The sequence below is a fragment of the Varroa destructor genome, unplaced genomic scaffold, assembly GCF_002443255.2.
Source record: "Varroa destructor unplaced genomic scaffold, Vdes_3.0 BEIS01000005.1, whole genome shotgun sequence".
Classification (NCBI taxonomy): domain Eukaryota; kingdom Metazoa; phylum Arthropoda; class Arachnida; order Mesostigmata; family Varroidae; genus Varroa; species Varroa destructor.
Genome location: NW_019211458.1, coordinates 16,097,857 through 16,125,727, shown reverse-complemented (window position 1 = coordinate 16,125,727; position 27,871 = coordinate 16,097,857). Strand labels below are relative to the sequence as shown.

Below are 27,871 nucleotides of genomic sequence, written 5' to 3'. Positions count from 1 at the left end.
TACTGTGCGTAAACGGCAACAGATAAATATTATTTATAACATTTATCTGTTTATAAAATTAGTTTCAAAACGATAATACACGAGAGGGCAAAAGTAAAGGTAAACTGCTTCTGAAAAGGATCGTTGCCGTTCGTTGTTCTGCTTTCACGCACGCTTAATCCTTCTATAATGGCTGTACGTTATTAAGTTTTTTTTTTATGATCGGTGTTTTGCGTGCTGTGGCAACAGCCGGTATTAACGTAGCAATAGCTACTCTGCAAGAATGGTCGAGAGCCACTGTGTACTAGGAATTACGAATGTTTGGCCGGTAAGTCATTGGATCGGGTCACATTAGCATCCTGATGTGACTCCAATAATACGGTACTGTTGTCTATTGTTTGAAATTCATCACTGTTGTCCCTGATGTGATGACTGGCGCCTTTCACCTTGATGCTCTACAGGATCAAGAGATGTATTCGTTATAAGACCTATGATTATTGTGTTTTGTGACGAACGGCCTACAGCAGAACCGTGATGAGCGTTGTGCTGAACTGTTCCGTCAGCTCGACTGCTAAATATATATTTGCAATCGAAACGGTCCAAAACAGATCTCAATGCAGTTGGCCTAGCACCTACATCCGGCCAACGGACAACATTGGTCAATTTTCCACTTCGAACTCAATGAGTAATGACAGATCAAAGGAAAACAGTAGAGCCACTTGATCCAGCCACAAATATTTGGCTGTTTAACATCGAATTGAGCTTGAGCTCAATTTGATGTTAAGTTCAAACCATCAAGTTGTCTGAATGTATTTCTCGGCAGAAGGTTGATTAGGGACGGAGAAAGCAGTGTCTTTCTCGTCTGCGCATGTGGTTAGCAAGCTGTGTTCCGTATTCACACACGTCACGTAACTTGAAAGTTAGTATTTTTTTCGTGCATATTATTTGCCGGCACCCACTGCTCCAGCGTCCGGCGCCACCACGAGACCGGTGGTTGTGGCAGGCGAGTTAGTATGCAATTTTTTCAGGTTCATCATTTTGACGGAATGAATAACGGAGTAATTAATTTGTCGAGACGAAGACACGGAAGGCAAAGCCAAAAATGGCCAACAGCAGCAGAAGCAGCAGCCGTATATTCCACGTGACGGGTTGAAATGGTCATCAACAAAAACACGATTTAAAATGGCCAATTATCGTATGGAAGCACGTTTAGGTAAAGTTGTAAAGCTTGAAAATGTGTAAAGAGTGACCTCAGAGTTGAGTCCTCCGAGGTTGAGGAGCGATTAAGTTACTATTCAGATCGACGACTGTGATGATGGCGGCCGCGCCGACGATGACGACAACCATCATAAATTATAGAAACTGATGGAGACGTTGTTTGCCCTTCTTATTCCGAAACGCAGTATCGCGAAGAGGCAAAAGTTCGTCTTCGGTAATGTGCTGGCCCTCAAAAACCTTTATTTTACTCTAGGCTGCCCTAGGCAAACGGTTTAGCTGCATCAATCTGCTATAACTTCATTTTTTATTATAAAGGTATAAAATTGTGAAGCTTTGTTTGTAGAGCTACTTGAAAACTTAAGCTAAACAAACACAAGCTGTGTTTGTTCATTCTCCTGTTATTTTTTTTGAAAGGGTTACGGCCAGTGCAGAAAAAGTATTATAATTTATATTAGATGTCATTATAAAGATAGCATCTATAGTAATTTGTTACTCGTTAGCGAATCTATAGTGATACTATAGAAATAGAGTAAAAAGAAAATGTCTCACTTGCTATATATAGTCATTGTTTAGTACCTATGTGAACCGTATCTCTTTATTCAAGCTAACACGAATTTTGTTTTTTAGTTAATGAATTAACAGCCATTACAGATGACGTTTCATATATATATATATATATATATATATATATATATATACGGTGGCACCTAGAAACGATTCGTTTTATGAAAAACCTCGGCGGAAACAGTTTAATAATAAAGTGACGACCTCTTTCTTTGTGACGCATCAACTTCCGCTTCAGCCCCCTCTACTGTTAGGTTTGTGGCATCTGACGCCCAGCGTGTATCGGCTTGTGCAGAGCCAGCTATCTATTTGGATATATTGTACCCGTAGATTGTATCACAGTTTCAGTCTTAGCTTAGAATACGCACGCACAATACTAAAAACAGCAACGTTTCACGAAAAAGGCGCACTCGAGACGCCCCAAGCCCCAGCACTAAATTCATGAGGCATGCCATCATTTGAATATCGGCCGACCCAAGGCATACTCAACTCCTATATATATATATTCGATAATATCGCTCATCGGTCGCTCTTCCCGAGGGATACGCGTACCGCACCGTCAGCTGATGACCTTACCCGTTAGATGCGATTACATACAGATCCCGTGGCGCCTCCGAAAACGTCTCGTTCGGTGACGGTCTTCTCTTTCGAACAAATAATAAAAATGTATCTACTAATGTTATGTGTGTTTTGAAAAGGAGAAGGAAGTTAGTGCTTGAAGCTAAACACTTATCTCCCCTATTAGTAATACGTTATGCCGGTCAATTTGATATAAGATGCACATGTGTCGCTTAACCTCGTATTCAAGCTCTATGGATGCATTTCGTTCGCAGATCGGTTTTTCTCCTTTCAACTTGTGTCCCGACCTGCCTTCAGTGTCGTTCGGTTACCTCGCTTTAGATCCAGATCCCACACTTGGGATTTCTGCTGTTGGCAGAGATCACACTTGGTCCTCATACACAGTGTAAACTTATTGAACAATTAACTTATCGTTCCCTTGTCACTGTGGTTTATTACTTGAAAACGAAACGCAGACGCACGGCAGGGTCAGCCAACTTTTACTTACTTACAAAACCTATCATTTTTAAATGAACGTCGCAAAAGATTCACGCAGCACATAGTCTGCCATCAGCTACACCTCGGTACTTCACAGTTTGTATTCTCTACCGGACAAGGCTTGACAGCAGTATCAACTGCATGCAACATTAGGTGCACTAGGTACAACGAGGCTTAATTCACTTCATGCCCAAAATCGATAGGTTGTGCTCTGGAATTCGGGACTACGGCCGCCTGCTCGTTTTCTATAGGAAAAGCGTCACTTAAATCGTCTGCTACTTTACGTATATAAACATATGTGGAGTAGTTGTATACGCTGAGGAACCACCATGGAGGAACGGTGCAGCAAAGACTATGAAAGCACAAAATGCGTAAATCGTTCCCAAGCTAAATCGCGACAGCGTTATGGTCACTTACTCTATTCTAGGGAAAACATTAGGAGATGGTGCTTTCGCGTTTCCATCACTCCGAGTCTATTTTTACCGCTACGTTTGCGCTGTTCCAATTGTAGTTGGATAGTTGAATCACATCTCCGTGGTAATTAGTGGGTAACCTATTCGGACGTGGTTTTGAGAAACACTCTGCGGTCTAGGTTCGAATCCGAGCATAGACACGCATCGTTTCGTGCTGAGAGCTAGCCATTCGATGTAATGCCCAACGGCATTGCCGGACGTAAAATTCGAAATAGTAGGTTAGAGAGCAAAAGGGAACTTTTGTGTAAAAGAGAAGAGGAAAGGCGAAAGGGACTCGTCGTTAACATAATTTTCAATCAGGAAAGGGCTGCGGACCTGTGGGCGCGTGACAGTGGATACCATAAGGAATGAAGAGGGGTTAATCCCAATAACAACTTGACTACGAAGACGGCCCTTAAAAATCGTTGTTAGGCATCGCGTCCCTCTTTTATAGAAGAAAACCTGCAAACCTGCGATACTTCTGGTAGCGTCCCTTATCCTAGATGCAGACAAGTGATGCCTAGCCAAAAACAGGAGAAGTTCAAATACAGAAAATTGGAATTTAGCGCTGGCAAAGTCAGATCTCCGCTCGGATCTACTGATAACAATATTAACAACAACGGCAAGATAATCGTCTGGTATGATTGCCTATTACCGATATTTTGAATACATAAAGTGCTCTTTGTTAACGAAGCAGAAGAACGATTTAAACGTAATTGTTGAGAAACTAGAATTACTTTACCCGCTCAATAAATTGTTGTTTAAAAAGTTATCTAACCTTTCAATAATGCAATCTACGGCTCAGTAAATAATAGCGCATCGCCTATGTAAGGGCACGTAATAGGTACTAAGTTTTCACCTGCAGATAGTTTGTCTGTTTAGCCGCCGGAGATGCATGTTAACGGACCTGGTGTGTATTAGCTCGATGGTCGTCGGACAAAGAGCATCTCAAAGTTTCAATAGTGGCCGATCTTACTATATGTCGAATTTTGTTTTCGCGATAATCCTTATATCGTGTAGAACCTTTTGCGTGAAACGTATATTGCTCAACGTAGCGCTACGTCCTAATATGAGTATGCTGTATCCTCGTTCGTGTTTTGAATCATCCTGTGCGAAGTGACGTTTCTTAAGAATCAGTTAGAAAATCGTCGCTACAAGCTGACCTAAACCCGACTCACCTGAAGAGCTCCATTCTACTAAGTGTCAACCGCTGTAATTAGCAGGATAGGGGCTATAATACTACATACCTGTATAGGCGATACAGCTATTGCTTCAACTGGTCTGAAGTACACTCCGACGTAAGACTTCGCTACCTTATGGCCGTTAGCGTGGGGTTGGCCACCCCTACAAACCTCGTCTGGACCGCTACTAAATGTTCCTGGGAGCCAACTGCTGCCCAGTAAAAGCCACCCACTTTCTGCTGTGACCAGCTGTCGACTGTGCTTGCGGTCGGCGCACTGGTCATAGAGCTATCGCTCGGTAGGTAACTGCTGCGAGGCTTCGTCCGATGGCCAGTGCGCCCTTAAGTTGCATTTTCTACCGATCATGAACCAGCAAGGGGGCGGCTCGCGGTAAGCTACGTTATGTGAGTGTTCTGAGAGCCCACCAATGAAGCTGGGAGCAGACATCGTTGGAGTTGAGCATACATTGGAGTTGATACTTGTACAGTTAGTTGCTATCTCTGAATGCTATGTAGCTTGTTCTCATTGTTGGTGCTGCTGTGAGACAGGTAAAGAGAAGCGAATGGAGTTGGTGGGAGAAGTGAAAGGACACAAGGATGGTGTCTGTCCATCTTGTGATTCAATTAACGATCAGTCCTGTCGTACTGCTACCACACTACTCAGTGTCTTCGTTTGCTGTTATGGCTGACGCTGGTCCCGCTGTTGTTACTCTTGTTAATTCGGTCCTACAAACGGCCTAACATTAACCGTCTAACATACTGAACTAACCTCAAAGCCCACCTAAGCCCCCGTCCTACTCGATAGGAAGTTAGCACCGCAATTCAACCACGCGGCAAATCTTAGGCTTCGTAATACTGGGGCATTTAGAGCGTTCTTCCATACTCCGACGGAGTTTATAGTGTTCCGGTACCATAGATGCTACAAGGAATTTGAAGTGAAGATGTTTGATGTCACGCACTCTACCCGAATGGCTACAGTCGTTTCTCGCAAAAGTTTCTTGAACTTGCTTTCCTTTATGCACTTAATTTCAGTTTAACTTTTTCAGTCTTCATCCATTTAAGCCCATAATTTTAATTTGTCGGCCTATATCTTCAATATCAATACAAAATTCCTATATATGCAGGTGCAAAGATGTACTGAGTTCCCTTAGTTCTGCGATTACCTATTCACTAATAAAAGTAGAACTCAAGTTGTATACATCAATAATAATAATTAAGTCCGGTTTCAAAAAATGTTACGACAGTTCTACTTTGTTAGTTTGTACCAGCCATAACATTCACAAATAGTACAAGCTAACCGTTCGTATCGATGAACGAATAGAGGCCTGCAGTGTAATTTCAACTATGGATGGATAGATGTTATCTATTCCTCGGTTTATCTATTTTTGCCGCTCCCGAAACACGAATTATACAGAATGCTGCACAATGCTAACCACCCAGAAGGCACAGAATTATACACCTATACCCCTCACTCCTAGAAGAGGTCACAGATAGAATGTGCAATGGCCATTAATAAAGAATACAACAACGATACAAGCGGTTCTGGCAGGATATCTGCAAGAACTAATTGAGTCATTAAAGAGGTCATTTAGAGGTTTGCCAACAAACCAACCAAAAGTACTGCTGACATGACCGATGCTGATTTCGAATGACGACCCTCACTGTGACCAACTGTTGACTTCGTCCGTAGCTCAGTCGTTTTCCGTCAATAGTGGAAAAGCCTGTAGCCGTCCATATTAGCCAGATCCATGTCCATATGCTCTTTACCCCCTCTAAAGGGCATGTCACTGCCGCTGCTACCCCCATCATCTACTTGTGTCCCGTAGTCCTGTCATTGGAACACCCCGTGCCAGCGAACGCCTTCCTTAGGGTATGCTTGACACTGGAACGTAACCACATTATGATCATGACCAATGACAACGACAACCGGAAGACCGAGCACCAGTCCATTTGCGCCATCTACCGGAGCTGCCTCGTCCTTCTATAACATTAAGCCTCACTTTGTTCATTCTCTCCCCTACCTCTCTCCGTCGTTTAGCCTACCCCAAAAGCACATCTGTAATAGGACAACGGTTCGTAACTTGTTTAATGATCAATTTACTTATCTCTTTGGCAGTCGCTGGTTGCAGTGTTGCTCAATCAGTAGACAGTGACGCGAAGTGCCCGAAATGAAATTGGTTGAGTGTCAAGCTAAACCCCTATGTTCATTGCATTTAGCTGATAAGTTACGCTGGCACAACTTTGCATCACAATAGAATAGGCATGGAATCGACTGGGTCTATGTGCACTTTCGAACCTGGTACTGCTCACTGGTTTTGGGCCATTTTTGCTACTCGTATATGAATATATGCCGATGAGGGAACATATGACTCGTCTTTGCGTTGAGATTGATTGCCTGACAACAACAGGAGCTAGATGGCTAGCTAAATGCGGTTTCATGCTCTGAATGATTAGTGTTAGAAACTATAGTGCTTTCTGATGGTTTCTGTTGCTACGATCATTATGCAATTCAGTGTGCAGCTGTCCTGCAAGATTTACTAGGAAGGCAGGTACCACAGCAAACATCAATGGATGACCATATTTTAATAGTGCAAAGACAGATTTATGGACCCGTAGAAATATATCGCGGAGCCTTACTATACATTTACTATAAGCAAAATATCAAACCATAGAAATGGAGCCGTGGAATATGTCACGGTGCTTAGGAAGCTGGTCAGTTCTAGGGGAACTTAACAAGCTAACGTAATAGATTGAACGTTTTTCTCCCTCTTTTTTTTTTTTTTTTTTTGTTGTTTTTATGTAAATAGATATTCGGGCGGATAGCGACGACGACGACGACGTGAAATCAAACAAGATAATAGAGAAAAGTGTGGCGTAAATAATCGACGCCGTCTAAGAAATATTTTTCTACACTGCCGGCCTGCTTTTTGTTTGAAAGATACAAGTCACTACTGAACATGTTCTTAGTGAACAAAATCCCCTTATACGTACGGCTTAGACATATCTGATATTCTTAGGACTCCAAAGGTAAACTAGTGAACAATTTCAGCAATTTACAAGGTAATGCATCGATACGTGTGACCCTGTTTTACCTTCCGCGTCTTCATCTCGTTGCGATTTCTTATCTAATACACGGCTGTGCCTTTGTTTTAGCTCTATTCTCCACTCTATATAATATTCCTGCTTGTCGGTGGCGTGCTGCATTGAGGCGACTTCGGACCATCCATACAGGACAACCTGCTGCTCCTGTTCAGCAGGCACTGCATAAGCGTCAGTGAGTGCCGACCTAGAGACCATAGAGGGTGTTGGTCCGTAATTAGGTTAGTGATTATAGAAAATTTATGATCTGCCCCCTTCCTCAGCCATCGGCCGGATGGCAAAGGCAGCCCTGACTCCATTCTCTGGCTCGTTACTTCGCTGCCCTTTTGCCGACGCGGCCTTTTTCTCTGTCAGACACTTCACTATTCCGCCAACATAACGGCTCCCCAGCTGACTTCGCACTTCACCAGTACTTGCGAATACAGCTCTCGAGAGTTGTGCCTAGTGCCACTATCCCAGCAGCAGCGCTAGCAACGATAACAACAACAACATGCGGACCACGAAGAAGGGCGATAAGTCACTTTTGGCTAGGACACTCTAAGAGATGACTAGGTATCCTTATGTGTGCCATGTAAGGCATTTCCGGCACGATCATCAAACATTGTTGAGGTAATGGCGTGCTTGGCTGACGAAATCCTTTGGGAAATATTTGAGGTGATCACTTTAACCTGAACAGTAATCTATTAGATAGCAGATGCTTGTTCGCACCCTGGCAGCTTCCCGACTCGTGGGTGTGTATCATGCATGGAGTGCACTGTTTTCACGTATTTGTAAAAATCGTGAAGGTATTCGTTCTCACGAAGTTTAACCCTCTGAATTCTATTACCGCTATCTACCCCGCACTATAATACGGCTACGATACGTCGCCATAAGTTTGCTATGTTCAGCTTTTTTCTTAATTACCTTTCCAAGTCTTTTGTCTTTCCCGCCCAATTCTTTTCACTTACTCCTTGTAACGTCATGATCGAATCTGATCAAGGTTCAGGTAATGTCAGATAATTTTGTGACGAATCCTGCTCGACGCTAACATCTAGCCGATTTGTCAAGTACCTAACCGTCGTTTACAAGATACTGTTTTTGTTACGTTTGCCTACTTCTTCTGTGTGATGTTCTCGTTGAACAATCAGCATGAAATTGTACTACTAAATCATATCTGATGTGGCGTGACAGCGCACGACATGTATTTGGTCACGGTTCATGAACTGCAAAAACGATTCTTTAAAACAGAGCCCTTCCCGATAGTCAGAGCGTCAGCGATGCTGACGACTTTTGTCAACAGATATAACAAACACAATGCTATAGTGTTATTCGTTACATTTACTCAACAGCCTTTAAGCAAACTATCATGAAACTATGAATTTATGCAAAATTTCGGTAAGGATTCGCTAATTTGGCCAAAATCCTATCGTTTCTCACTTGCACCTGTTACTAAATACTAGATATATTTCCGATGACAGTTACGATCGATAATGGCTTTCGTTGTAACAAAGCACTGACCGCCCTGCTCGTCAGCAACGGTTGAAGCAAAGGGAAGCTCTATCTCTATGCTTCGTCTTTTGTTTTCGTTGTTATATCGCCACGTACCGACGAAAGCAAGCACACCAAGCATGACCAGGAATAGGCTTCGACACGAGAATGAATCGCTATTGGCCATGTATCGCTTGTATAGCCATTATGAGCATCGTCAGAATGATTGTTGTTCAACGGGCATTAAAGGGAAATAGACCAGCACTCTTTTGGGCGGTTAACACAGCATCAACTCGATGCGTTAAAGTTATCGCTTGCTACCCGTCGCCTTTTTTCCTTTGCTAATGTTGACAAAACACACGGGAGGTTCTGTACATGGGGTGTTTCAGTATAAACTCATAATAATGGATAATCGCTATCTTTCTTCTATTAACGAGCAGTCTGTCAGTAGAGGGCAAGTGCGCCCTCGCGCGTTCCTCCACGAGAAATTTACAATAGAAAACATTCTGCCAAATGTTCTGTTGATGCTGTTCCCGTTTCGACTGCCGCCATTGCTGTCGCTGAACGCAGCATTTGAATAAGATGACAACGAAGACAGCTAAACACGTGAAGCTGGAGCAATGGATCAGGCAATGATGTGTTCGTGTCTGTTCTACTGCTGTTCACGCAATGCTGTTACGGGGATCTTTTTTCAGCAAAAAGCAAAACAGCGGAAAAGAAGGCAACCAGCAGGAGACGAGACGATGATTAGACCAGTTGAAAAGCGATGAATCATAAAAATAGATAGAGAGAGAGAGAGAGAGGGGGGGGGGGGGTTCGAGACTATTTCGTTTCATGTCGGCATTATTCATTTTTGAATCAAGGGCGGAACCGAACAATCCCTCGTTCATCTGACGTCTCGTTACGAGAGCCGAAAATTTTTGGGAAGTAAATAATCAAGGCATATTGGAGCTCAAAAGGGCTGCGTATCAAAGATCTTGGTAATAGCTGAATAGAGAATGCAGCAACTCTTCGGCACCAATCTCCTCGTTAGGGCAAACAAGCATACACACCTACGAAACAGGGTAGCTCAGGGCTGACTGCGGAAGCCCGGTTCTTTTGCGGAAAGAATGAGTAGGCTTAACTATCAATAGGGAAAACTATAATCATTCGTATGTGGTATCGCGTGTTCCTTGTCGAGTAAATTTCAGTCACTTCATAAATAGTTCTATTCATTCGGAAGTGTGTATATGAAGTGCACACGTACGTAATCGCTTAACCCCCACTCGACGTTTCCCCAGCAGTTTTTTAGAATTTTCATTGTTAGGCCAAAATAACCTAAACAATACATCCAATAGCGAACACTAAATAATCTATTATCATCATTCTATCTAGTTGTCGCCAATCTTTATGCAAATCGAGAAGATATTTGTACATGATGCTGCTGCTGCTGCTGCTGTGTCGAGCTTCTATCATAAACAGAGATCGCGATGGTCGCGCCACATCTCCCTTTCGAACCCCTGCCGTTTGCCAACGTGAGGAGGTCACCACCAAGACCGTCATTATTGCATCACCGCGCATTGCACCCTAACACGTGCAGACTACAACGAGACGGCGTCTGCTCTAGCATTGGAGCCCTCCAGGCTGAGGTCAATCGAAGCAAGTAAATACACATGCCCTTTACTCGTGATTTGGTACAAAACACCTGAGGTGGTGCGGGTTCAGCAGCCGGCAGACACAGATCGTTGGCCGTGCTGCTAGAAATTAGCTGGCGTCTGCCGCAATGCTCAACGCCCGTTTCTGAACGTAAAACTCGAAGCACTTATTAGATGCACATACAATACCATATAGAGTGTTCGTTGTACGCAAGGGGCATTTCCGTTTGGGAACAAAACAGGGAAATGGACTTCAGTGTAGAAGGGGTAGGCGGAAAGGACACCAAAGGGATATCATGTCCGCATCAGTCCGCTATTCATCAACACACTCTCAACTAGCCATTTTTCTAACACAGATGAAATCTACTGTAAAAATAAGTTATTATTGCACAGGCAAACATGAATGAACGAATCGTGTAAGTGGCAAAGGCAGATCCTGCTGATGGGGTACACGTTAAGAGCTTTACTTTTGAGTAAATCACACAGATATGGTACAACAGTTCGACAGGCGCACGCTATGCGCGCTTACAAGTACTATATATGCCTGTGTAACGTATAGTAAGAATATTCTTCCTTTTCAAAGTCGAATCAATCCTGTCATCCTTTAAAACTTGCAGTGGGAGTTAGTTGTCTACGGCGTGGTAACCCCTCAGCGATTGCTAAATTCATTGGCCAACACTAACAGTGCTTGCTGCGGTATTCTAGAATCTAACTGGCCATCGCGCATCCCTTGTATCATATTAGCACCCAATGGTTTCTTGTCGTGCAAACACGAGACTGCGTAATAATAACATATTGGGCTTTACTGTCGTATTTAGTAAGCAAGTGGTCATGGAAGGCGGTGCCGGCATCGGATGGAGGCCGGCCTCTAACGCAGTGAGTCACTGAACAGCTGCGGCAGGGTCACTGCTGCTGGTAAGGGTAGTGTTGGTCAGAGTGCCTAATAGTGAAACTGTAGAACGGGCTTTGCGTCACCGACGACTGTGGATACGACGAGCCACCAGGATCGCTGGCAAATGCACGCCGCCGCCCGTCCGAGTTCGATGTTGATCGCGATCCCGGTTCCAGTTTGCCAATGAACTCTAGCACGTACCATCAATTGGGCTGCCGCTACCGCTGCTGCTCTGGGATGGTTTTATATTCAAGTTTAATATAGCTATCTACTCAGGGCAGATATCCCGAGGGAGTGACTAGACGGTCCAGGGATTCCACGGAACATAAAAGGGGAGATACTATACTCACGAGCGTGCTGCTACCGTCTGCTCCATAGCGGCTTGTCCCTACGGCCAAATTGACAAGAGGCGTATCCTATACGTCGCTACGGGTTGGGGAATCGGCGCCGTTCGCTTTCAGTCGAGTCGACGTTGCAGCTGATGGCTGAATGAGCTCGTTGCTACACGCACAACAGGTTCACCATCCAACAATTAACATCATTGCCCTCACATTGAAACTCATTCGTGGAAGAATTTTGTGAGTGATCATGCCTCAAGACGATACTACGACGACGACAGAATTTGTTGAAGGGTTTGAAGAGTGAAATGCTATAGAATGCTGGCTTTTGAATTTGCAATACATAATACAACATCCTTTACCGGTTTGCCGATATCAAAAGAAGTCGAAATAGAAGCCAGGACGTATCAAAGCTCAGGCATATAGCTACACGAATCTGCTGGCTTTTTCGCCTTCGTTATGCTAAATATTTGTCGCAAACGAAGAGAAACCGATTGACACCTACTAACCCTTGCCCAGAACAGCTGGTAACTATCCGCCTTAACTGAATGTCATGGCTAAACTCCTGTCGGTTGTTGACGGCCGAAATATGGCGGCCGTCTGTCCGCTATGAGGGGAGGGGGAATAAGGGCGTCCATTGTTTGCGCCTCGACAAACCTCCCATTGTGATACGTCTGCCCAGGAACTGGTTGGCATCAATTAAGGAAAGCAGAGATTACAGATTTGAGGACAATAAGTTTTATCTTAACTTAAACATTCTAGTAAATACAGTCGTGAGTGTAGCCACTCGTTCAAGAGCTGTGCATTTTGTGCTCGGCTAAAAATAGATGCATACTTGAAAATGACGACAAGTTTAACAATATCTTATTAAAACGCGAGCAGTTCAGTCAACGAACACTTCTGAGTGAAATCGGTACGTAGAAATTTGCTCAGCTTAGCCCACCCTCTTGAACGATGTTGTATGAAATGTTTATAAATGATTGATAAAAAGATGAGCTGGTACCCATTGAGTGTTTTTCATCCCTCTCGGTCGATTCAGTTCTCCAATCGAATAATGGTTGATTTTGCTGAGCATATCATCTAGATAGTCGATACGGAATGTAGGAACCGCAATAGGGTGTGGTTCCAAATTGAATGTGTAAATGTGTGCATATACAGGGCCCATCTGAGTCGAATAGTCGTTGTCTCTGCTCTCTATAATGGCTCTCAGTGGTTTACTCAGTAGTACAACGTACCTCATGCGTGCGTTATTCTTTTATATTATCACTATTATTATCATGGGTAGCATTAAATGTGAGACCGAGACGACTCAACTGCAGTAGACGTCCAATGAGCCCCCTAGAGCGCGTATGGCCACACGCGGACCCCACATTTGTACCAATATGTTTGCAAACCATATGAGGCGAGCTGGTCTGGCACGATATTGCTTTCAGGGGGAATAAAATAATAACCCATCATTCGACTATATTCACACGCCTATGTAATACATCAACTTCCTAGGAGGAAACAACGAGGTAGTATGCTATGCATACGAGAACCAATCGTGCCTCGATAGATTTTGCCCTTTGCAATTATACCAAAGCGATATGCAATGCTGGGGCTTCGTTTACCAGAGCTCGGTAAAAAGTTATTTATATGAATCATTCTAATAACAACACTTTATAAGTACTAGGATATTATTATATATAAACGGAAACGGTACGGACGCAGAAGCCATTTCAAGTAGTAACGTAAACTTACACGAATACTAGGCATCAGTTAGCCCTTCACATGAATCACATATATAGATACTATTGTACACCGAAAAACGGTCGATGTAATACTTTCGTAACAATCGACAGGGGGCGGTTGCGCTGCAAAACCCTTTCTTCAAGTGTAGACACTTATTATTATTATTATTATTGCTATTACGAATCCCGTACAATCCGGCTTACATTTTTCCGCAAATAAATCACTGGATTTTATATATATATATATATATATATACGTGTCGAGAGAGATTTGAGTGGTTCGAGCCAAAACTGAGGCATTTGTTTTTTATCCTTTAAAACAGTACTCAATTAAATATGCGCCATCTTGGCCGATGATCCTTTGCCATTTTTTCGGAGATAACAAATTGTCACAGTGAATTTTTGCAATCCCTCCGTTACAACAAAATCAATACTATTAAGGGAGTCCTTCAGAGACTGCAACTGATGATTTGGACGATATGTCAGATTCATGAGAATTTTCCATCTAATTTTTCTTGGCGTTCCGGTCGATTTTTTCAATGACTTGTTATCTGTTGGTAGTAGGGGTCCACGTCAATTGTTCTATCAGGCAGCAGTGGCAACTCATAGAACCTGGTTCCTCTCTCCAGTCCACCGGATACGTTCTGTCGATTTGTATAACGTCAACGTGGGCTTTGCCATAGATCGTCCAGCACGATTTTAATCGTTTCCAGATTATTGCCGTATCTGATCCGCCTTTCATCATCAAGCACTTTAAAAATGGCTCAATTCGTTGTGTTTCTATGAAATTTTACGATCGAATAAATCCGTTTGTGCCAATTCAAGTGGCACCTAAATATCGAGTCTTTTTTATAGCCAGCTTTTCTGAAATGCCCTACAGTTGTTTGGTGACGAATGTTTAATTGTCTGGTCATATTATAACTATTCACGTTGGCAATAAGCTCATGATTTTTTTCTGTAGTTGAAGAATGACGAACGTCGTTTACGTTAGGATCAACAGAACCGTCTTGGGACGTTTCGTCCAGTAATCGGTTTTGACTACAAGCATTTCTTCACGAGCCTAGGCAGCATCTGTGTCTTTGTCGTGACTACATTATTATAAATAGCAATTTTTTTTTAAAGAAATTCACTCATTTTCAAGTCGTTCTACCTCATAATTTTATTTTATTCAAACATTTTATTTAACTACTTGCTATTATCGATTCTATTGTTATCAGATTTATACGTATCAGACTTTTAATTGTTTATTCATCTATTTGTCATATAAGACCTGCTGTTCACGGGTTCTTCAGAAGAAGCTCGAGAAGAACAAGGTGATTCAGGAGCCCTTCTAATACTTGTCGGCCATGCTCTTTGTTCTGGCAGACTATTTTATGCCTGACATATGTGACTTAGCGGCCATCTAGCTAGAAAAAAGGGACAACTCAAATGTACGCGTATCTCTTCAGCAAAATATACCAAAAAAAAAAAAAGCCCCATACATCTGAATGAACTAACAAACAGAGATTACTGGTCAAGTTAACTGGAGAGGCAAGCTTCTTTTCGACATGTAGCTGGGTGATCCCTGATCCTGACGCTGCTTATCAGTAAGTGGTTAGAACTTGCATTTGTATTGAAGTAAGTATTGAAGACTAGGCGTTCCACGTTGTCTGAAAAAGGCTAGATAGTTAAAGCCGTCTATTTCTGGATGAGAGAGATTGAAGGCGATGATCATACCAATATTAATAGCAATATAGATCTAGTGTGTATGTCTGTCCGAGGGCTTTCAAAGCACTTTTTTATAGTACGGTCGAAAATATTTTATATGATTTTGAAGTTGTTCTTCAAAATCAATACAGTCTGTTAACTTCGAAACTTTGCCATGGGTTAGTCATAGCAAAAATAGAGGGACCGTATTATACTGGTCCATTGCTTAGGCTATTCCACATCATTATAGTGTTAACGGTGCCAACGGTAATGATACGCGCGTAGCCCGCGTGATGATGATGAGCACATTATTATTATTATTAAAGAAAGAAATCAAAGTTATTAAGGAGTAGCATATTCATTAAATTTCCCCATCATCAAATGATTCCAGATAACATAGTGTGCGCAGCTTTAAAAAAAAGAGGAAGAAATAATTTCCAAGATAATCAAATGACAACCACTCCTAAAACAACTGTGATCTTCTGTATTTTTTTTTTTTTTTTTTATTCACGAATTCATCTCGCCGTTATTTTGCTTTTTCTTTTCTATCCAATATCTCTAAATGGTTCGGAATCATGTCTTCGTCCTACGTTTTTCCCCTCCGGAAAGGCATCTTCACACTGAATATTTTTCTTCTACGGCCTGTTCATATCTGGCCTGTGGCGGTCATCACAAAGCCAGGATCATTTCGAGTTTCCTTACGGCGTGCGCATACCTATTTAGCGCATTTCGTGTAACGGCACGTTATAGAACGTTAGATAGAGGTATACCGTCTGCCGTGGCTTCTGCTTAATACTACCAAATATCGCCGCTGTTCGCTGTCTACCTTCAGTTAAGTTCGACATCATTTCACTATGGACGCAACACCGACACCATCGGCGGCCCGATGACCACCATCGATACTTGGACCTGATATGATCGTTTGCCATTACCAATTATTGCCGACGTAGTTGGCAGCGTTATTACTAATGTTACGTTCCTCTTCCATTAACAATATTATGCAAAAGCTTATTATGGACTTATCTCAAAAGTGCAAACAGATTTGATCGACAAGTGCTCACGGCGTGCTATACAATGTAATACGAGAACAGGTCAAATCACATTTGGAGTAGAACTGGTAACTTAAGTTGTGCTTCAAATCTATGGCCGTTAGCGACGAAAAATCAGCAACTTAATAAGGAGAGCTTTGAAAACTTACTGGTAATAACTATCTCAAAAAATGTACCTATAAGAAACGATCATATTTCCTTGTGTGAATAGATGAGTCCTATCCTATCCTATCCTATCGCAGCCAGAAAAAAGGACGCCAGAATCTAGCAACTCACCGCATAACAGATCAGTATACAGAGGTAGCCTTTATTCAGTTAAATTTTAGTTCCGCCAGAATATCTCACGTTGCTATTATACTGTGCCAGATGGCGACAGTAAGTTCACGAAATCTCTAAACTTTCCCTTGTCCGTCAGTCTAGCCAGAAGACAAACTGCATCCCGTTTCGTCATGTTGCTTCGCGTGTATTTCTTGTTGCCGAGCTTGGCTTACCGGAACGGGGCGGGCACATTAACTGTGCATTAACATTACGCGGGCGAAGTTCAACTTACCAACAACAACAGCACAGAAAGCTACCGACAAAGCATTTATGTCGAAGCTCTGCTAACGATTCTTGATGTCGTTTATCGCGCTTCTCTGCTGCTGCTGCTGCTATTTTTTTCCGCCGTCGCCGTCGTCGTTACGTTCTCCGTGTATGCCTCGGTGTGTGTCTGTTTAAGCGTATTCTCCTACAGGGCGTTCGGGCGAGTCCCAAACAAAACAAGCACCTTTTTGATTCTGCTTGAAACGCCGAGGACCGAAACGCGAAAAGCTCGCAGACAGGAAGGCCGCGCCACGTTTACGTATACGTATGGGAATAAACGTGTTTCGCTTATCCAGTCCTATCCGGGGTGGAACGAAGCTGTCTGTGTTGCATTCAACAATACACAAACGGGTGGCGGCAGCAGCAGTGGCTCGCCGTCTCCAGCTCCCTTTGCTCTTTGCTGATTTTGCCTAGAGGCAAACGGCAGAAGAATTGGTGAAAAAGAAGAGCGACTGAGGAAGACTACGACCAAATGAAAAAATAGACAGAAACGCTTATGGTGGCGGTCCGTTGCGATGGACCGAAGACACGTACGGACGGGCAGATAGATTCAAGAGAGTGGCAGACGGCGGACAAAATTAAGCCAAATTCAGTGCCTTGCGATGATCACTGTGGATGCCGGTGACGCTGTACATGATCTATGTTTACGCAATTCTTCAAACTAGGGATAATTGAGTGAATTACTTTTGCTATAATTAGCGTACTTCAGTGCCTTTTCGTTATTGAGGCAACGTAATGATACATTATATTTCTATATAACTGCTGTCCTTGAAGGTATACCTTTCACGGAGCACTTATATTTAACATAAGGGGATGTAAGGAAGCATGATAGCTCACTAGTATTACTGTAAGTTTTGCAATGATTCCGTCGAAATGGGTCGAAAAGAGTTATACCTCCGGCATTCAATTGTAATCACGAATATGTCCAAATAAGCGTCTTTATCCACTATGTACAACTACGTAAACTGAATATACACAGTGTACTGTACAATTTTTCCTATCGAACTACCGTAGATATAGATTCTAAACAATAGATCTTCTAAAATAAACCAAATACGTAGAATTGTACCTTATTTGCTGCCTATCTCCGGTAGATTCGACCAAACCAAGTAACGTGTCGCTCTGCCTTCTACGAATTTACAGCAGAACTCGTTAGCGCCCACATCCTTTTTCCTATTTCCCTTTAATATTACCTGCTCTAATCACGTTTACTCGCCAGCCTTGCTGTCATATGCGGTCATGGGACGTTCATCCATATTGCTGTTCATATTAATAGCTGAATTGATGAGCTTGATGGGCCCTTCAGAACCATTTGGTAAGGGTAAAGGGGTCAGTCGCCGAATGTTTGTTGTTAGCAGATCAGCGATCAGAGAGAGAAAGCAAATTCTAATCACTCGCATCAGCGGCTGTGACGGACGGAATCGCTACCTGTTCTGTTCACCAAGTTCGTCAGATCGGCCCCTCTCACGATCTGATCCCCTGTCCCCAGCGGCTCGGACATCAAATGCGCCAACGAACAGGTAGAACGATACATGTTCTGTATATGCGTACGCTCTTCTCTTAAGCCAGTGTCAACTGCTTATGACGCCGATAGGTTAGAGCTCGATCGACGATGCTTCTGCGAAGTTCCCACTAACGACAGAATGTGAGCTCCGGCTAATGTATTGCACCAGAGCGCACAGTGTCGACTCGACCCAGGGACAATACAACTAATAGAGGATTGTCAGCGAACTAATTGCAATGCAGGTCGCTTGTGCCGTTCCATCAACCGAGTGCCGTTAGTGTCCCAACCCAATGTCTCCCAACCCGACCAGCTTTCGAGAGTTACGAATGAGAGATGACCATATAGAAGGAATATGGAGCCGATCTAAAATTATTGTAGATACGATTCTATATGGCCACGACGAATGGATAGCGAGGCAAAGCGGAGCACGGAAGGAACAGGTGTATGTATTTGAATAGTTTCATTAATGTTTGTCGTCAGTGGCCCGCGCTATTGAATTTCTACTTAGGACTCTTGAGTAGGTTAAGGTGAGCGTAGAATGACCAGTTGCTAGGGGCAAGACGGCTGGTGAAATATTTCAAATGGCCGCGAAGACCTAATTGTTCAAACGCCGTTGCACCTGTTCATAGTAACTAGCAAGACACTTCTGCTTGGGCCTGCATAGTTCGGAATATATTATTAGTTCCTTGTTTGTTATATTTCGCTGATCTCCATCGTCAGTATTGCCTGCAGTTTCTTTAATACCCCTTCTTTCGAATGCAGAATTCATCGAAACAATGAACTGTATATTTTAATGCCTCCATCGTTTTATTTCCGCTAAATGGCGTCATCAGCCGTCGGTCTCGTTCGTCAAAGTTACTCTGATTACGTTGATAACGCTTACCAGGCTCGTGGCACTACCGATTGTTGTGCGTTTTCTACTTGCTATCTGTCTACTGAAAATATCATCCGTTCAGAGCTCAGATTGTCAGTATCGGACGACAAATAGGCACATTTTGTTTCGCTCTCGGCTGTATAACCGTTTTGTCTGCGTAATTGGTAGACACATTATTGCCACCAGCATTACTTCTACGGCGCAATTACTAATTATGCACCTTTGCGCAGTCTATTTCTACGCGTCGTCGGACGAGCGGCTATACGACGAAGCATCATAGGCTACTCAGTGAAGACATATGCTATTTCAACAAGCACTAAGGACCGTCATCGTCGGGCTTCGAGCATACTAGTACCAAGTCAGATCATTGAGTTGCCCAAAAGCACTGGCCGTACTTCGATCCTGCCGGCTTATCCGTATGGCGGGGCCGAACCGGGAGAAAATAAACACGTCAACATGTGCTTCACACATGTGGGAATTACGAAAGAGATACGGCGACAAGACTCGGCAACCTTATAGCTTGTGATTTTCACCGCACTTGCCATTTTTGAAGGCACCAAAACTTGCTTCAGCGACCGAGATGCACCGTAACCCTTCTACGTGTCTATGCTATTGTTATTTTGTTCGGCCATCACGGTTCTTTTTAGTTGAATCGTCGCTGAGTCGTGGTAGAGCGTGATCAAGGACTACGGCTCAGTAGCTAATATATTGTAACGAGATATCACGTCGGTGTCTACTTTGTATCGACAGAATTTCTGTTCATATTTGAGTTACGGTGCTGATGAGGAGTTTGCGTGTCGGCGTTCTCGTCCTTCAGACGGCAAAAAAAAACATGTGCATTTCAGCTTTTTTTTTTTTTTTAGCCTAGCTGTTTTAGTTCTTAAATGTTCTCTTGTGTTTTCGGTTTGTTCGTTCTGCAACTTGAAAACAATGTGGGAGGGGTACCTCATATGATTCGCCTTCATTGACTGACGACTAGATGGCTCTTTGATGAAGCAATGGCGTCAGGTCATAATGGTCAAGTTGAAATTAATTTGGACACGTTGATGAGCAAGTAGAATACTATTTGCCGTCCCGATCGCAGGGTGCGTCTGCCTGTGTCTGGCTGTTCATTCATTCCAGTGTCTGTGGCTTGTCCTAACAGTAACGTATAGCGTTATCTAACTGTCGCTCGCTTCGACGAGCAGAAAGCTATAGCTTGACCGTGTTATTGCCTCTTGTCTACGGTGGATTCATTCATTCGAAATTGAATCTAATGTATGTGGCTGGAGTCACAGCAGTGCGTTCCATTAAAAACCGTTGTTAATGTACCGAGGTGCAGCGAAAACCACACTCCACACGGTTTCCTGCTTCCAGCTTTTGTTCTTTCCGTCTCGCAGTCGTGATGCTGGCTGCCGTGTACGCCGCCCGCTATTGAAGCAATAGTTGAATAAATATATATATATATTATACCCGTAAATGAGGATCTATCTTGCGTTGACTACGTGTACACCTCTTATACGTAGCTATGTGCATGTTTGTTTACGCCATTTTCATAAGCGATTCAATAGGTCAACAACTAGATAAAGGCGTAGATTAAACGGACGACGAAGAACTGATTAAACAGTTCATTCATTGCTAACGAGGGAAAAGAGCGAACCTCGACACCGCGAGACCGTGATGTCTACGGGCGAGCACCTCCTGTTCATCTTCAATGTTGTTCAATGAAAATCGCACACCCCCTGATAAGCAGACAACGCTAAACCGACAAACACTAAAGTGTAAAAGGCAATGACACTTGGTCTTGTTTCCTCCATAACGAGCCATAGCAACAAAATCGATGGGCTAGAGTTGTCTCTTCGTGATTATCGTGGGCGTGGGGGGGGGAGGGGGGGTAGCAAAGGTAATCTACTATTCTGACAATTCGCTCGTAACTACCAAATCATCGACACTTAACGCTTATCGTCATTTGATAACGAATGATATTAGCTATGTCTATCATGTGCATGTCCAATTGAGCCTAAGCACATCTGTTCTTTGATTTCACTCATCATCACTCATATCTACCCCCGTCGTCTGAAACATGTTCAACTGGCATTGTTGACAAGTAAATTCGAACAAATTGGCGCAGAACGAACAATCTCCATTTCTCACTACAACAATTTGTTGTATAGACCTGTACGCATGCAACGATCCTTTGTGCGCACCGTTGACCGCTAACAACGATTAGCCAAAGTTCTTCAGCCAGTTGTGTCGTCGTCTATGAGACAATATTTATCTGAGGAGAGATGATTCGTGCTTCGCAATGAAGCGATTGACCGTAACGAGACCTAATAGCGGCAAGCATCTCTGTACACCTCTGCACCTACCTTTGTAAACGGCCAACGAGTTTGAGCGGTCCACCCCGCTATGCACGACGATGTATATATATGTGCAACAAAGAGCGTTGAGCACGCCAGAAAACAATGAACATGCATTATGATAATTGTGTGCATGCTATGTGAGAGTTGATTCTCGTGTGTGTATGTGTTTGAATGGGCAGTCGCCAATTGCCAACTCCATTCCCCTGCAGCCTACGGACGTATTAGCGAGCGCCTCTCTTCTCGTGAGGTATGTACCGCTTACACTACGATGCTGCACCGATAGCAGCGGTACCCCAGTAGTACTCACTCATCAACGAAGTTTATTGTCTTTTTCGTGCGCTGTTGCAGCGACCGACCGACCGACCGACCGACTAAGCTACACTGAACGATTCAATTCTTTTCCTCTCGAATCTGCGTCGCCCTATATCCTCGCCGGTGTTATGACTACAGGCACGAAGAGGCGGTGACCACCCGGTCGCCACCGCGGGATTAAGAACCCATTCTCTCTTGCGAGAATCGGGTATTACTTCCAACAGCCAACGAGCGCAGCCAGGTTTCTTCAGTTCAGCGCCCGCCCACTTTGGCGTACGACCATCGGCACCGTCACGTTACCGAAAACGACTGACTAGACGGCCGAGCTACTTGAGTGGCATAAGTCCTCTAGCTGTTGTTGATGCTCTCGCCACCACAGCTGTCGTGACCTTACAGCAACAATCACGACAGATCGACAAACGTACCACGCATGGACTAAGGACGCGAGAGGAAGAAATAAAGTTGAGACTATCTGGTCGTTGTTCTCAGCTGGCAAGTTAGTTGACCAATGATAACTTAAGTTGAATGAATGAAAGTGTCAAAGCCCTTAATGCCAAATGAACAAGTCAACTAATACATATACATACAATGTTGTCAAGTAGAGGGTAAAATCTCAAGTGTCGGCTCTTACTAGGGATTTCGAAACGCTGCTAGCACCTCGTTGTTATTTTAGCTTGGTGACGATACGAAGATAGTTTTCGCAAGTGAAAACAAAAAGCTGTTGACAAACTGGGATAGATTCCACGATCACCTTTTGTATTCCGACGATTCTAACAATTCAGCTGAATGCCGTTTTGGTCGACAAATCTGTAGCGTTCCAACAGATAGGACCCTTTGTGCCAGGACACATCAAATGGTCCTGGTGTATCTTACCATTACGGTAATCTAATCGCCGGACCGATGTCGGCAGCGGTTTCGTCCTAAGAATGTGTAAAGTGTGGAGCAGTTATGTCGCTGAATTTAGTATCTGGCTTTTTGTTATGAACAAGCGACCATAGTCCCGCTGCCATATTACTTCAATCAAGCACAGTGACTTGGGGTAAGCGTTTTCGTTGCGATCCGTTCATGGATACAATCAAATAACAAATAAATGTCAGATCACTTATTTTCGTCCTGTTGTTGTTATCGCCCGCGCTGCTGCTGCTGCTGCTGCCGTGACGTCTCGCCATTAAACTCTCATGTTTTCTTCTGATTTCTTTGCCTTCGACAATGCTGTGCTTATGACAAGTCTTCGATGCACGGTTTGTTTGAGGAGCTCTTATCACAGGACAAGCAACAATTACAAGCTGTTTCGATTTCTACAAGCGCGAGGATCATTCTTGGACAGCACGATCCTTGCCGGTTGTCAATACTTACCCCATCAGCACTAGACGGAAGCCATGACGAGTAGTAAGCAACAGGGCTGACAAGTCTATGGGGTTCCTTTTTCCTGCTCATGGAGAGCCTTGCTTGACTGACAGGTGTAACGATGACAGGATCTCTTACTCGTCCTGTCTGATTTCTCTGCGATTTAGCCGTCTCAAATCGTTGCTCATATTGGGTCACGGGTAGCAAGCACATCACAGAAAAATCGACCACAACTGAATCATTCCGCAATGGGCGTCTTCGTCTGGGTAATCGCGTTTCGCAAGCTAAATTATTCCATCATTTTTTGATCAGGCCACACTTAGATTCACTCCCACGGTCAGCCGTCAAATTGAACCATATGCTAGCACAAAGTTAATAACTCGAAATGGTATATATAAAGTTGTATAGCGTAGCGAAAAAGGCCACATACGCCTACTGTGAAACACTGGTAGCATAATAGGCAAATAAGTTCAACCAATAAACCAGAGTATACCACATATAGCACTAAGAGACAGGTTACATATGAGAACGAGAAGATCTGCTCGTTCCTACAAACATATCGGAGACAAAAGGTAATGCTGAGCGTATAAGGAACCGAGCAAGATAATACAGGTTTTACCTCGTTACGCAGTTTCGCCCAAATCACAGATGTAGATCAGAAGGCAGTAATCGTAACGACGCGGATAGTAGTCATGTGAGACTCTGTTGGTCATCGAGTACATAAATTATAGAGAGTATGATTTTCCCATATATATATATATATATATAGTGCGACCACCATCACCATGATCATGCTTACGGGAGTTTATCTTGACAAGCTATTATTTTGAATGATGTCTTGTTCGTCTTTGTTTTAGCATAGGCGTTGCTCTATTACTATGCAAGTGTCCTGAGCTAAGTGCTATTCAAGATCGCAGTCGTATTGCCCAGTGATAAGGGAATCCTCGACAGATAAACGATTGACCCTATGGCGTCCCATTCATCAGTTTTTCTATTGACGAGGTAGCTCAACGATAGCTGTATGCAGATAAGGTCGGCGTGTGACGTTTTGTTGAAGATTTTTCTAACATTTTAAAGCTGCTGCTGCTGCCACTGACGCGGCAACAACATTAATAACGTCGACGCTAGGGGTCTGGGAAGAAGGAAGCCCGGGCAGAAGGTCAAATTTCGTCGCCCCCCCGTCTATTTTCCATATCGTATATCATGCTGTAAAATAATGATAATGCGTAATCTTCATTATTTTATAATACACATATGCATGTATGTCTAGGCGGCGTGACTGACGACTTAATCGTTCACCGTGGGAAGTTCAGGTAAGCCGAGGCTAGGAGGATCGTTATCCATGTTCCTAACTGTCATTTGCCATTATGATCCCTTCTATTTCTATGTTCAGAAATGTTCGAATGTTTCCGTTGTCAATAGCTCTACAGAGTTGGATGGGTGTGATCCAAGGAAGCGTGTCAATTAGATCAATACGCCCGAGTGGTGGCTCGATCGTTTTATCCGCCAAGCACCCATAACGGAACATACTTAGGATCAAAAAACACCAACAACTAGAAAAAAAAAGTCAGAATTTTTATTATATTGTTGCTGAACAAATATCATGCACAATCAGATTCGCTCGCCGCGCTATATACCCCTCCCGGAACGCTATCAACAGTGTAGACCTCAACTAGAACTATGCAAAAATAGATAGTGCGACACTATTTCCCTTATGATGCTTTGAAACAATTGTACATGAACTATATTCCTTTACTAGTAGGTCAGCTATCATTTAAATAAAAAAAAAAAAGCCTTAGTAACAGCTCGTCATCAATAAAGAGGAGACAAAATCAGATACATTGACTAAGTTCGCTTGGTTGTCGCTGTATTTGTTGGATCTCGATGTTATCAAATGAGGCCGATGTGGTTACCACAATCTTGAGAGCACTTTGAATACTTACTTATAAATTAGCGTTATCCAAGCAGCTCATCTTCAGAAGAACTAGAAGTTAGATCGTTTGTTTCGTTGCTATTCAGGTGCGGTCGTCTCTTTTGCTTTGTTGACGCTTGCTCAAGGAGGGAATTTATTATGGAGATCAAGTGCGGTTGCAGAAAACTGCCAAACGACTTCCCCACTCTGTGTGTACTTTATAGCGCATCCTTAATCAGGGCAACTGTTTTCTTTTGTTTGCGAAATTCGTTTAGCGCCTCCCAAAGTTCGAGAAGCGAGGATAAAAACATGCATCTTCAAGTGGCGCAGAAGGAACGAAGACAAGCGAAGATTCAATGGAAAACCAAATTGGCGCGCTAAGGTTCGCATTGATACTTCGTCGTCCTCGGAATTGACGATTTAGCAGTAATACGCTCTTGTTAAAATAGAGGGATGACGCGCGAAGTGACACAGATCGACGACACAGCGAATGATGGCGCTGCTGCTGCTGGCCAACGTTTAATGATGACCATAGAAAAATTGCAGTGGTCGGCGTTGTCAAGGAAGAAACATGACGAACAACCGCAGCAGAATGCCAACGAAGAATCAGTACCATTCTATTTTATTGTCAAATGTATTAAGTTGACATTTACCCATACACGTCCTGAACTTGCTCGTTGTTGGTTCAATGTACATCATCAATACGTCGTTAAACAGAGTTAATACTGCCCACAGCAAATCTGACTAAGCGGAATTGTGTGAGGTCTTCTCGAACGAATAGTGACCCATGGTAACACAGCGAGTGATAAATCATACCGATGGTGGCCAACAAATGAGTGCGTCGCTGAAAGCGATGGAAACAGAACACAAGGGTAGAAACTGGTCCCGGCCTCCGACAACGGCGAGGACGTGTTTCATTGCTAGCCATGAGGACCTCGCCGAAACCACCGAAGTTGCTTTTCGCTTACCCAACAATAGCGACGATGACGGAAGCTTGGAAAAAATGGAGCAGTGTTCTAATGAAGGTTACGAGGTTAACCCGTAGATCGAGCCTTTCGAGCTGCCACAACAAAGGACGATGCGAAGAAGCGTAGAAGAATTAAAACAAAGATAGGTGGATCGGAGAAGGGCGAGAGACTACTGCACTTGCTATGGTTGTCATTATCACTGCAGATTATGGCCTGACGTTGGTAGGTCTCCTAGCTGACGCTGTCGGCAAACGGCCAACATCCGCCGTCCGTCAACAGTAAAAATAGCACTAACCGTCTCTATCCAGAACAGATCACTTGTCAAGTTGGGCCGCTGCAGCATAATATCACCTGTTAACTTCTCAACTTAAAATAAATCAACACTAATGGACACGTACTATTTGGCATAAGCATCGTAGTTTGGTATCGTCACAACGGTAACCGTTGCCGATTTTCTACAATCTTCAACGAAGCGGAACTATAGAAGAAATGCAAACTAAGAATCTACTGCCAAATTAGGTATATTCTAGAGTTAATTATAGAAAAGCGTTCCATTTATACTGCTTATCTACAAGCCGTGTTCTTTAAACAGTACGTATTGTTCAGATTGACAAATCGTCCCGTAAATGATTAATCGCACAGTGAACTCTATGGAAAAGCGAACACGCACACCATCGGCGTCAATAGATCAAACCTGCTCAATGTAATAATGTGCGTAGCAATCAATTGAGTTATACTTTTTTATAGACCTACGCTGCGTGCCTCGAACAAATATCTTGATTGACTCACTATCAAATCGAACACATGTTCTTCGGCTGGCTGCAGAGATTGACTTCTGAAGGAGTCCCATCGTCCGCCCTGACGACAATGCTCAGTTATTTACGGCAGTAGGACACTGCTACTGGTATCCGACGGAGTCGAAAGGCTGTCGCCATCACCGAGATCCGCCTGGCATAACGCGATCATTGAACAACTTGACGCCGTAGTGGCCGGTCACAGTCGAACGATTTGCAAATATCAATTATTGCCGCTGCGCTGCTAATGTCATCGAAAGAACTGCTAGCGGCCGGACGCCTCGGCCTGATCAGCCGCTGTCGGACATTTGCTGCTGGTTGTCATAGTTATCGCTGTTTCGGTCGTCGTCGACGCAGTAGCAGCTTTGTGGCCGAGCGTCAGAGCGACGGAGCGGGACCCTCTCGAGCGTTGTCGCTGCTGTTCCTAATATTTTTGTGTTTCTTGTGGACGTATCGGATGCTCCCTGTCGTTTTCAGGGACATTCACAGCTGAGTTCGGGAAACTAGTCTGAGCTCTTAAGAAACATCCCTAAGCGCCTAAAAGGGATCGAGCGACACTGACCAATCGATCAGCTCCACATCCGAATCCGCATCGACACCACCGATATCTATTTTCGTCATTCCTGTGCACGAATTGAGCAGTGATACTTTTTAGTGTGAAAGAATGTCTTCTCCAATACTAATGGCCTGGCCTGGGTACGAATAATGCGTTATGTTCAGCTTGAAAACGATTTCTGCCAGGATTCGAGTTGGTAAAAGCTGCCGGTAGTATACAGGTGGCTGTAAGTAAACAACAGATACGAGTCGTCTTCTCCGGTCCTTGTATTTTTTACTGGCAGAGACTCCAAAAAAGAAAAAAAAAAAGACAAATGCACACATGGAAAGTAAGGGT

The 27,871-nt window shown here is 43.5% G+C and overlaps 1 protein-coding gene and 1 long non-coding RNA gene across 2 annotated transcripts in view; one reads left to right on the top strand and one right to left on the bottom strand.

Annotated features, from left to right (window-relative positions):
• LOC111251366 (uncharacterized) overlaps positions 1-27,871 on the bottom strand; it is a 73,383-nt gene that overhangs the window by 12,675 nt on the left and 32,837 nt on the right. The gene's annotated exons all lie outside the window — the stretch shown is intronic.
• Positions 11,944-23,063, top strand: LOC147755342 (uncharacterized). Its single transcript, XR_015328741.1, has 2 exons — positions 11,944-12,792; positions 21,995-23,063. It is a non-coding gene; the product is annotated as an uncharacterized LOC147755342 (long non-coding RNA).